Raw genomic sequence first — 11,429 nt, 5'->3', positions numbered from 1 at the left:
GGCTGTACTGGGCCTGTAGTATCTGTAGTAGCTGGCTGTACTGGGCCTGTGGTATCTGTAGTAGCTGGTTGTACTGGGCCTGTGGTATCTGTAGTAGCTGGCTGTACTGGGCCTGTGGTATCAGTAGTAGCTGGTTGTACTGGGCCTGTGGTATCTGTAGTAGCTGGTTGTACTGGGCCTGTGGTATCCGTAGTAGCTGGCTGTACTGGGCCTGTGGTATCTGTAGTAGTGGGCTGTACTGGGCCTGTGGTATCTGTGGAAGCTGGCTGTACTGGGCCTGTGGTATCTGTAGTAGCGGGCTGTACTGGGCCTGTGGTATCTGTGGAAGCTGGCTGTACTGGGCCTGTGGTATCTGTAGTAGCTGGCTGTACTGGGCCTGTGGTATCTGTAGTAGCTGGCTGTACTGGGCCTGTGGTATCTGTAGTAGCTGGCTGTACTGGGCCTGTGGTAGTACTGGCTGAGGCTGAATGTGGATCAACTGAACTTGTACTAGCTGATGATCCAGCATATCCTTTACCAACAAACTTCAGCATACTGTAGCACCTGTAAATTATAGGTAACAATGCTATTATTAATTTTATTAATCTTATTAATTTAATCAGCTGCATTGCTGCAATATGGATAGGCCTATCCATAGTGAAAAACTATTACACAAGTACACTTAATACATGTACTTCAACGTAGCTAGCTAACACAGTTAACCTAATCTAGCTAACTCATTTGGCCACACAGCATAAATATTCGTGGAACAGACCGGGTAACGTTAGCTATTACCACAACACATTTCCGAACATTTGTCAGGCACAAAGTCACAGAACACAGCCCTGGAGTCACTGGCTGACAAGCACAAGACACGCAGACCAAGAGATGCGCTGCTGAGCCCATGTTCTGAGCTAGGTTAGCAAGACAGACAGACTAACTTACTGGGATGCGCTGAAAGCTAACAAGCAACTCAACGTTAACTTTAGCCACTGTTATTTGCTGACATCAGACTTGGAGAGGAGATAACGCAAGTTCACCTGATTGCTGTTCCCGCAATTCAGTAATTCAAAACTTGATTTGAAAACTTGATCATAAGCCATTGTTCTGACACCATAAGGGGAAGCCTGAAATCGACTTTCAGACTGTTTATGACTTAAATGCGTCTTGTATTCTGCCATATCGCTTCATTTTCATCCGTGTTTAGCATTTTGGTAGTGCTCCGTCGCCCCCTACAGTCCTCATGAAAATACAGTCCACGTTACGGTCCGTTGACACCGGTCTTACTAGCTCGTTATTCACTTAAAGGAGAATGCTCGTTTTTGACAACCTGGACCTTATTTACGGCATATTATAAGACGTTTCACTCAACGAGATAACTTTGGTGTAATTCGGAGGCCTGTAGAAGAAATTTAAAATCCAGCGCGAGCCAAGTATATCCATGTAATGGCGGTGGACGGGGCACTGAGAATGCAGCTTCTAAAAAATCTATTTTCTGCCGCGAAACGGTTGTTTTCATCAATCTGTCTTTATGAATCGCTAGTTGTGCTTACATAGAGCGAGGGCTTGTTGTGGTTTTTCACATGCCTCTGTAATATGATCTTTAGAAACGTCTTTAGAAACGAAATAGCTTCCCCACTTGCTCCAGCACGCATGGGCAAACGTCTTATAATATGCCGTAAATAAGGTCCAGGTTGTCAAAAACAAGCATTCTCCTTTAACATTGTAGGCCAGATAAAATGATTCTAGCTTACGGAAGTCAAGACCAAATCAAATCAAGACCAAATCAAGACCTGGAGCGGTGGGCTAATACGCCTAGTAGCCTAGTAGGCTAGTAGCCTAAACACTGATTAGTGAAGTAGGGGAGTAGGCTATTGAGTGCTGTGCCCTAAGGGGGTGTATTTTATCGTTCTGTCATTCTCTTCGTGGTGCTTGGCCATTGTTGTCATATAATGGCTCTGTAGTTTATTTAGTGTGTCCCTAAAAGCTTGGTTGTTTCGGCCTAAATATTGCCCTCTTATTCGCTCGCTCTCAAATTATTGGCCTTTGTTGATGTGTTTAAAAAAAACATCAGTAGCCTAGGCTACTATAGTTTTCCTGTATGTTTTTACATATAAATGCCAATGCTCAGCACCCTTCTGGTGCGGTGAAACCCATCAGGGCATGCTTTGAAAGCGCACCCCCCAAAAAAACGTGCACGCTATGCGTGCGTGCGTGCTTCGTTGGTCCTGGCTTACCCGGTTCTAGGACCCACCAGACTCCACTGACCCCTACGTGTGTAGTTTCTCTCCCTATCTGCGTGTGTGTACGGGGTGTGCAGGGGGGGGGGGTTGGGGGGCATTGGGAGTAATAACAATGTCAGAGAAGACCCTGTGCAATACCCCACGGTACGCTACTGCATTATTGACAGTCCTCATTACAATAGGAGTAGGACACTTCAAATCCTATAGTAATTCATTTTTGTATAGGATGTGATGCACCAGTCGCTCTACGCCTATGTGGTTTATTTTCAGTGATTAGACTGACTGTTGACTGGCACAGCTTTAGGTGGTGATGGAGAAATGAGCTTAATGTATTGATGCTTTTTTGTGCATGGCTGTAATCCAGCGCACCTAGTATAGCGTTCGTCCGGTTATCACTCCCTCCCTCCGTTACTGCGGACAATGTTGGCCTGCATTTCTCTGTTGGCACCACAAGAGGCAGTAGTCCCAGCACACCTAAATCAAGAAGGACACCAAAATCAACCCGCCGATCTCCACTGCACAAGTAGAGTAGTGGTCAGAGCATTGGACTCCCACCCTGGAGACTGGGGTTGAAGACCCGGTGGGGATGACTTTATGGGACTATACCCCAAACCTCCACATGTTCATCCTTTCACTCCAACCTTTACCCCATGCCTTATAGATCAGATTCTGTCCCAACCCCAACCCATATTCTAGGGATGTGATTGGCTAACCCATTGTACGTCATATTAAGTGGTACACTTTGAATATAGACAAAGGAACAATGTTCTAGGCCAGGACGGGAAGTCTGAGGTGTGAGGCCTTCCCGTCATGGTGAGGATATCACGACAGGGGTGTCTGTCCTTACAAAGAAGTGGGGAAGACAGAGGTTCAGGAGGTGTTTGGAATTACAAAGGAGAGAGAGGACAAAGGTTTAAAGGTGTTTGGAATAGCAAAAGGCAGGGGACTGGATTAATAGGTTTTAAGAACAAAGGCTGAGATCTGAAAAGTCTTGAGGCCAGTTGTAAATTCTATGACAGTGACAAGACCCATCTTTATTTATCAAACATTACCGTCCTACCAGTCCCGCACAGAAACAAGCCAGCCAACACACATAAGCCAGGCTGGACCTGGCCTGGTTCATTTGGTCTTGATTTCCGTAAGCCAGAATCATTTTACCTGGCCTACAATGTTAAGTGAATGACGAGGTAGTAAGGCAGCTGTCAACTGACCGTAACGTGGACTGTATTTTCATGAGGACTGTAGGGGGCAACAGAGCACTACCAAAACGCTAAACACGGATGAAAATGAAGCGATATGGCAGAATACAAGATGCATTCAAGTTAAATACAGTTTGAAAGTTGAATTTCGTGCCTTCTTTCACTGAAAGGAGGCGCAAAAATCAAGTTGTATTTGGATTTGTATGGGTAAGCCAGACTTACCCTGGCTTATACAGTAGGAACAATCTCCACTGTAGACTAGTCCGACTATTTCCGAAATTCAGACAATTTACTAGTTCATATTTTTGACACCGTCAGTCATGTTCTTAGTGAGAGGAAAGGGGTGACTATCGAATTATAGTCGGGGGCCCTAACGAGGGCGGGGCCCGTTTCAGTTGAAACGGGTGAAACATAGCAAAGGCCGTCTATGTACTGAGGCCTTTGATGAAAGCAATTATGTGTATACGATTCCACTTCACAAGACCTTTCAAAGCTTTTGTCATCAAAAACTGTTGTTTCTATGAAACGCAAGATTGAAAAACATGACACCCAGCTCATAACCATACTGTATTAATCTTTCAGACAGGTTCCTATTCACCTTTTGTTGTGGGGAGATGTTCGATCTCCCACCTCATCTTCAGCCAGCCTTTTATACTCTTCTCGAAGAGAGCATCAAAATCAATGAGGAAAATGTTTCACATGATTCCTTTTTGCAGCTCAATACTGTGGCTGCACAGCAATTTCTCCAAATAATTATGAACAATCTAGCATCTTAGATTGCACATCTCCTCCTAGCCAATGACAGACCTAGACTATAGGAGGCGACTGAAAAGCTCTTTGTGGGCATTGATTGTCTCTTTCTTTCTGTTACCTTTGCTTGAAAAATAAACAAAATATGCTGATCAATCAAGTCAACTAAGTGCAACACTTGTCAATATTTCTAGTTTTACAACAGGGACTTGATGTTTTCTGAGTCATAAGCTATAACTGACTTGCCAGACAAGTCATTGATTGCTGAGGTCCGCTAGCTTGTACTGTAAATGTAACAGCATCATTCCATGGGAAAACAGTGGCGTCTGGTGGGTGTTGATGCTGGGCAAACCAGCACCAGCCAACTAAAGGCTTCAAAATTCACAAAACCCATCTTTAATGATGTTTTCACTTTCATAACCAAACATACTCTATTCTGTGATTCTCTGTTAAACACAGACTGTATTTTCTTAATTTTTTGCAAATCCCATTCTTTTTTCCCATAGGGATTTTGGACTCAGAACCTACTGTAATGCCGGCGATGTTAACTTTTAAACCTACAAAATGACGTCAGACCTCACCACTCTATATCATACAGTTAAGTCAAAAACAGTCATCCATGGACACAAAAGGAATTAAAACATTTTTTTTTTTTTTTTTTTTTTTGGGGGGGCGGGGGGTAACGTTACTCAGAAGAGTGATTGCCAGCACAGCATGCAATCAGTAATAATTACAATCCTTTTACTTAAAAAACGGGAAAGAAAAGAAAAAGAATCCACTTCCAGGGTATGATTGAATGAATGTCTCACATTTCTGGATCCTGGAGATGTACTGGGCAGTACAGTATGTCTCAGCTGATGGCACACACCTGCCTTGGGGATTCTGATCAGTATCATTGATCAGGTCCACATCACACAGGGTGATTGAGAGAGCAGTCACCAGTCTCTCTACAGCAGGCACCCACAGACCCAGAGCATCTTGTTTGCTAAAGCTGTGTACACTTTGTGGTTGAAAGAGCAGCATGTCAATGAATCTTGATAATGTGAGAGCAGGACCACATAACTCACATTGATAGCCCTTACATTGTGCCAAGAGGCAATAAATCTGCTTCCTGAGACATGAATATGCAATGGCAGTCAGTTCAAGTTGTTCTCTCTTGCATGTCCTCTGACACAGGCACTTGGGTTTTCCCCCCATTGAAAACAGGAGAGCAAAATTAATGGACCAGAGATGACTTTCAACAAAGGAGTCATTCGCTCATTAATACTCAATAATCAAGGTTTTGCCTTGTGTAAACTATTTAAATTTGATGTAAAACGTAATATATTCTGCAATTAGTTTCACTATCAGCCTGTGTACAGATCTTTATCAACTGATTTGCCACATGCCGTGGCACGATGTTTTTTGTTTTAGGGATTTTTTTTCTAAGTTAGTGACACACCAACCGCCAGGAGGCATTGATGAGCTCCTGTGTGTGACAACCTATCCGATATTAACTGATGAAAGTGGGTGAGAGAGAGATGTGTAAACAGCACTTAAAATGTAAATAAAACATATTTTCCTAGCCTTGACCGTGTAGTCTACATACAGATGTATTTGTGGTCTATATTCCCGAACAAGCCGTGCGTTTCATTGTGCTTAGTATTCTGAACACTTACATTGAGATGACAATATAGGCATTGACCTGTGGCCGGTAGGTAGCACAGTGGTTAGAGCATATGGCATGAGTAAGGTATAATACACGACAACAGGGATGCCAAGTTTGGGGTGAGATTTTTTCACTTTGTCACCCCCTCCCCCCCAGTTCTCACAGTTGTTCAAAGAAGAACAAGGGGCCTTTATACTCCCAAGTCTCCCGAGTCCCTCAGCTCCACCCTGGCTCAGCTCACCTCCAGCACCATGGACAGATCCCTCAGCTCCACCCTGGCTCAGCTCACCTCCAGCACCATGGACAGATCCCTCAGCTCCACCCTGGCTCAGCTCACCTCCAGCACCATGGACAGATCCCTCAGCTCCACCCTGGCTCAGCTCACCTCCAGCACCATGGACAGATCCCTCAGCTCCACCCTGGCTCAGCTCACCTCCAGAACCATGGACAGATCCCTCAGCTCCACCCTGGCTCAGCTCACCTCCAGCACATTCTCAAACTTACTATAAGCCTAATAACTGAAATACTGTAAAAATGGCAAATTACATCTAAGCATATACTGTACAGGACTTCAAATAAAGTTCTCAAAGTAGATTTTTATTAGGCAATTAGGATTGGGGGGCTTCATCCTTAAAGTCGCACTGAAACGGACGTTTGAGATCATCTAACTTCTGTAGTTTGACGTATTTCCAATGCAAACAAGCTATGAGGGTGGGACATATGTTTAGAGGAATTTGATTGGAACATTGACAAGTGGACGGGTTTTAAGAACTTTAGACAGATTCGATAGCGTTGATTGACGGGTGGATGTCGTGAGATTATTGGTCTAAAATCGAAGGTACCTGTTGTCGTCATTGCACGTGACCTACCGTTTTCCAGGAAGTAAGAAATTATATACTTTGATATAAGATTACAACAAAAGTAGAATTTTGTAAATTTTTTGGCATACATCGTTGAATAGGTGAACACTATGACCAATTATGTGAACCAAAATGGTACAGAATGCTTTTTTCATTTCAGTGCAACTTTAAGATCCTGATCAGATCATACAGTATATTACATACACACTTAAATTCAAATGTATGTCAGAAAGTACCATGAATCAAGAACAAACATCAACAACAAAGTTCACAGAAAAAATATTTACAAAAAATACCTAGGGCATTATTATGCTGGGGCATAATATTTTGTAATATTAATTAGACTTGAGGGCCTGCAATGAAGTGTCGATTTTAGTGAGCCTATAGTTGAGTCCTCCGGAAAAAAATATTTACAAAAAAATAGAAACACATCAACCGGCTGCTGATGCTTTGATGACAGAGGTAGGGGGCTCCCACTTGAAGCATCTTGGTTCGAGTCCAGCCATCTTCACCATTATGATGGAAGACAGTGTTCCCTCAAGGGCCAGACTGTTCTGGTCTTGGTCTTGTTCAGTGCGACCACAGAAAATACCCATTCAGCATCTGCATTCGAGTGTGGAAGCACAAGGACCAATCTTGCCACCTGAGACAGCCTTCCAAACCTGGACATCCCAGTCATTTTTGAAAAATACAGGAAGCCTTGGCTTAAGTCTAGTCTCTAGTCCCATACAAAAATGCTGTTCAGCTCTAAAGTAGGCCTAACTAGTCTGACTTGGGCCTACTCTAAGCTGTGTTTGCATAACCATACCATTATTCATTTTGTTGTTCCGATACCGGGAGCATTTCCCCCGTAGATCAGGTTGTTTGGTCATATGTGAACACAGCAATCGCTTGCGGTTCTGGAACAAATCAACCGGGCTGAGACCACCTAGAGAGGGTGGTCTCAGCCCACTTGCAATCGCCCCGCGGGATGATTCATTTGCAGTGAGAACGCACGTTACCCACAAACCAAAACAACCCATTGTTGTACCCTGCACTGTCTACAAAGTCTACAAACTGTTTTAGCGAGCGCATGAAGGAAATGGGCTTTCAATGTTCTGTTGAGCAGTGCGTCTTCTCCTGATCATATGCAATACGATAGCACATTGTTCTCTAGACGCATTCGTGATGCCTACTCAAACTGGATATGTTGTCCATATACCGAACACTGGTATATGAGCCAGAAAAGACCAATCAACACTATTATACACGCACGCCGCTGATGCTCCATTTTCGATTACGGGTCGATCACCGGTGTCAGCGAAGAAAGGATTTCCAGAAATCCAAACTTCCCGCAAAATTTGGACCAATCACAAAACTGTTTACAAGCGCGTGGTGTTGAAGGTGTATTCAGAACCAGAGCAGACCCGGAGATCGTTTGCTCTGTCTGTATTGCCATGTGAACCCTCTAGTTGAAATGCTTAGTACAGCTTCATGCTGTATCTATCAGGCCAGACTGTTCCTCATTTGTTGCAGGTACTGTCACTGTTCATCTTGTTTGCATCTCTTCATCTACAGTCATTGGCGATTTTATAGGGGGGGCAGGGGGGGCAAGTGCCCCCCCTGATTGGACAGCCCAACTCTGCTCAGATTCTTAAAATAAAACAAAAAAAAAACTTTTTTTTTTTTTTTTTTTTACTAATCAACACAATTATTAAATACATAATTGTGGTTTGTACCAGTTTGTGTTAGATCATCATTATTTTTAAAAGTGTATTTATTACTTAAACTAGGCTACCTTTAAAAATATATATATATTCATAATCCACTAATGGCACAACTCGTCCGTCGAAAAAAATTTGATCTGACTGTACTGCTCAGTGCTCAACAAGCTACAACTAGCCAACCTGCTCATAATGGCAAAAAGAGCTATAAAAACAATTAACCACTTCTTCATAAAATAAAATAAAATCTGGCAATGCTAATGAAGAAGCTACCACTCGAAATGACAGCGCAGCAGGTGCAACCGAATGCAGAAGTGCTCCAGAGGCTATCGGAGCTAGCACTAGCACTAGCACTAGCACTAGCAACATCACCATCGGCGAGGAAGCTAGCACCAGCAGGCAGTTGCAGTTTGATGTTGTGATGTTGGGTATGGCCTAGTGCTCGGTCATAAAGTCATATTGACTCAGCAAACACGCAACGTCAGGGAGACGTTCAGATCATGTCTTAATAACGTCCGTCGGTCCAGAACCCCATTTGTACGTCTGCTGTACCCCTCAATATTCAAACGTCTGGCTTGGACCCCTCTAAGACGTCTGTGGACGTGCAAAACGGGTCCAATATCTGAACGTTAAAAAAAACATTCATTCTGGCTCCTAATTGGATGTCTTTGGACGTCCGAAAAAGACAAAAAAAGACGTCTAAAAGACGTCTTTTAGACGTGTCTTTGCTCAGTGGGGACATGCTCGTGGTGTCTAGATGAAGTTTGATGCGTTGTACATATTGAATTGTCATACGGATTTCTTATTAGCATACTGTTCACAACTGGTATTCTTTGTAAATAGATGGGACGAGACGGCAGAACAGTTTTTTTCTTTTTTCTCACGTCAAAATGTTGCCCCCCCCTACTCTCAGAGGGTAAAATCGCCTATGTCTACAGTAACCAGTCTTGTCTGCTAACCAATCCCGCCTGTGTTCAATCCAATCAATTCAGTCAATCACTGAATCTATGCTCAGTCCAGAGTCCCACAACTCATTCCCATCACAGTATGTAGGCCAACTTAAATGTTTATCCAGCATTCCTACGGTGTAAATCGGCTGTGACTGTTGCGTGGCTGGAAGTTTGTCGGGTTATCACTCCCTCCCTCCCTACAATATTGTCAGATGTGGAAGATAGGGCCATAATCTCATTTGAAGAACTGAAGTCAAAATTCAAAATTAATTTCTTCCATATATGCAGCTGAGATCTGTTGTTCAAAAGCTGAGCTGTCGTGGCACCCTGGTGGGTAGCCACAGTGCGCTAGATGTCGATCTTAAAAAGATTACATGTGAGAGAGGATTGGTTTCTAACATGTATTTCCGTCTTCTCCTCTCCATTCCCAATACTAATTTCCAGACACAGATGAAGTGGGAGTAAGACCTCAATATCTCCCTCTCCCCTGAAGATATATCTGGAAACACTCATTAACTATATCAAAAAGTGTGAGGCTCAAGGTTATTCAGTTCAAGATCTTGCACAGAGCTTGCATTTCTCCCTCCAGACTGAAACAAATGGATCCATCTCTGCCGGCATGGCTGTGGGAAGAATGGTACCCTGGTGCACTCTTTATGGTACTGCCCAACTGTGAAACCCCTGGTGCACTCTCTATGGTCCTGCCCAAATGTAAAACCCCTGTGGGAGATGGTTGGGGAGACACTCTCTAAGATATTAGACATAGAGACCACAGTGAAACCAGAGGCATGTCTGCCAGGCCAGTATGTGAATGGTTTGCATAATGCAGTTGCTCAGAAAATGATATCTCTCGCACATGCATCCACAGTTCGGCTTATCTTGATGAACTGGAAGGTTAGGAAACATAACTGCTTTTGTTTAAATAACTGGCTAAGTTAATTTTTGAATGTTGTCAGTATGGAGGGAGCTAGCTCATCTTATGCTGACAGAGGGGAGCAGGGAATATGGTCCAAGGTCAGGTCATTTCTTAATACACTCCCCAAGGAAGTCTTTCATGACTAAAGCGTGTACTGTGTGTATGTCCGTTTTGTATTCATGTTTTTGTGTACATACTGTATGTGTATGTGTGTTGCATGTATACGTGTACAGTATATAGGTCTACATGTTGTGTATGCTTGTTTGTATACTTCGATTGTTATCTCTGCTCTATACTCCCCCCCCCCTTCCCCTCCCCAATCCTGCCACACCACTATCCATGCCACAGAACCCACACCTCAGCCCCTGAGTGGGCTAGAGACACACGGTATTCGCCAGTGGGTGGCCCAGAGAGCCCCTGTCCAGACTGGCTCTGACCTGAGGGGGCGGAGTCTCACTGCCACGCCATCCACGCCACGGAACCCACAACACGGCCCCTGAATGGGCTAAAGACACACGGTCTTCACCAGTGGGGGCTGGTGGGTGGCCCAGAGAGGAGTACACTGTCTCTGACCAGCTCTGACCTGAGGGGGCGGAGTCTTGCCTCACGCCACAGACCCAACTCAGCCCTTGAGTGGGCTAGAGACACACGGTCTTCGCCGGTAGACGCATGGAGATTGCCTGGTCTGTAGTAGTACTAGCAGTAGCTGTTACATACAGCTGCAGCAGCTAGCCCACCTCACACTTTCTCCAGGAAATGTACTTTCTAGTTATATTTACAATAATGCTATTCGTATACTATACTACTATCAAAGTGTCTGTTAAATGTCAACTAATTATTGACTGAGGGATAGAATCAAGGAGGTGTTGCACTCACCTAGGTGCCTGCATGTACGTGGTCTATTCTGCAGTTGAGCTGGCTGCATCCCTATTAACATGTAAAGCCGACGTGGCACATTGGTCGACATTGTGACATTACTAACAGGCGACATTGTGACAACAGGCTTATATGGTCGCAAAACCTATCCTCAAGGAGACTGTACGGCAACATTGCTGTAACCTTATAGAACATAACTATAGAGCTAACTATATACGTAACTAGGATGTAATTAAATAATGTGACAATTACATTATATTACAGTCCTCATCCTACTTTATTGGAAACACATGTGTAACGTCACT

The sequence above is a fragment of the Borostomias antarcticus genome (genome assembly GCF_949987555.1).
Source record: "Borostomias antarcticus genome assembly, chromosome: 10".
Classification (NCBI taxonomy): domain Eukaryota; kingdom Metazoa; phylum Chordata; class Actinopteri; order Stomiiformes; family Stomiidae; genus Borostomias; species Borostomias antarcticus.
The sequence above is the reverse complement of the archived record's forward strand: the minus strand, read 5'-3'. Positions refer to the sequence as shown.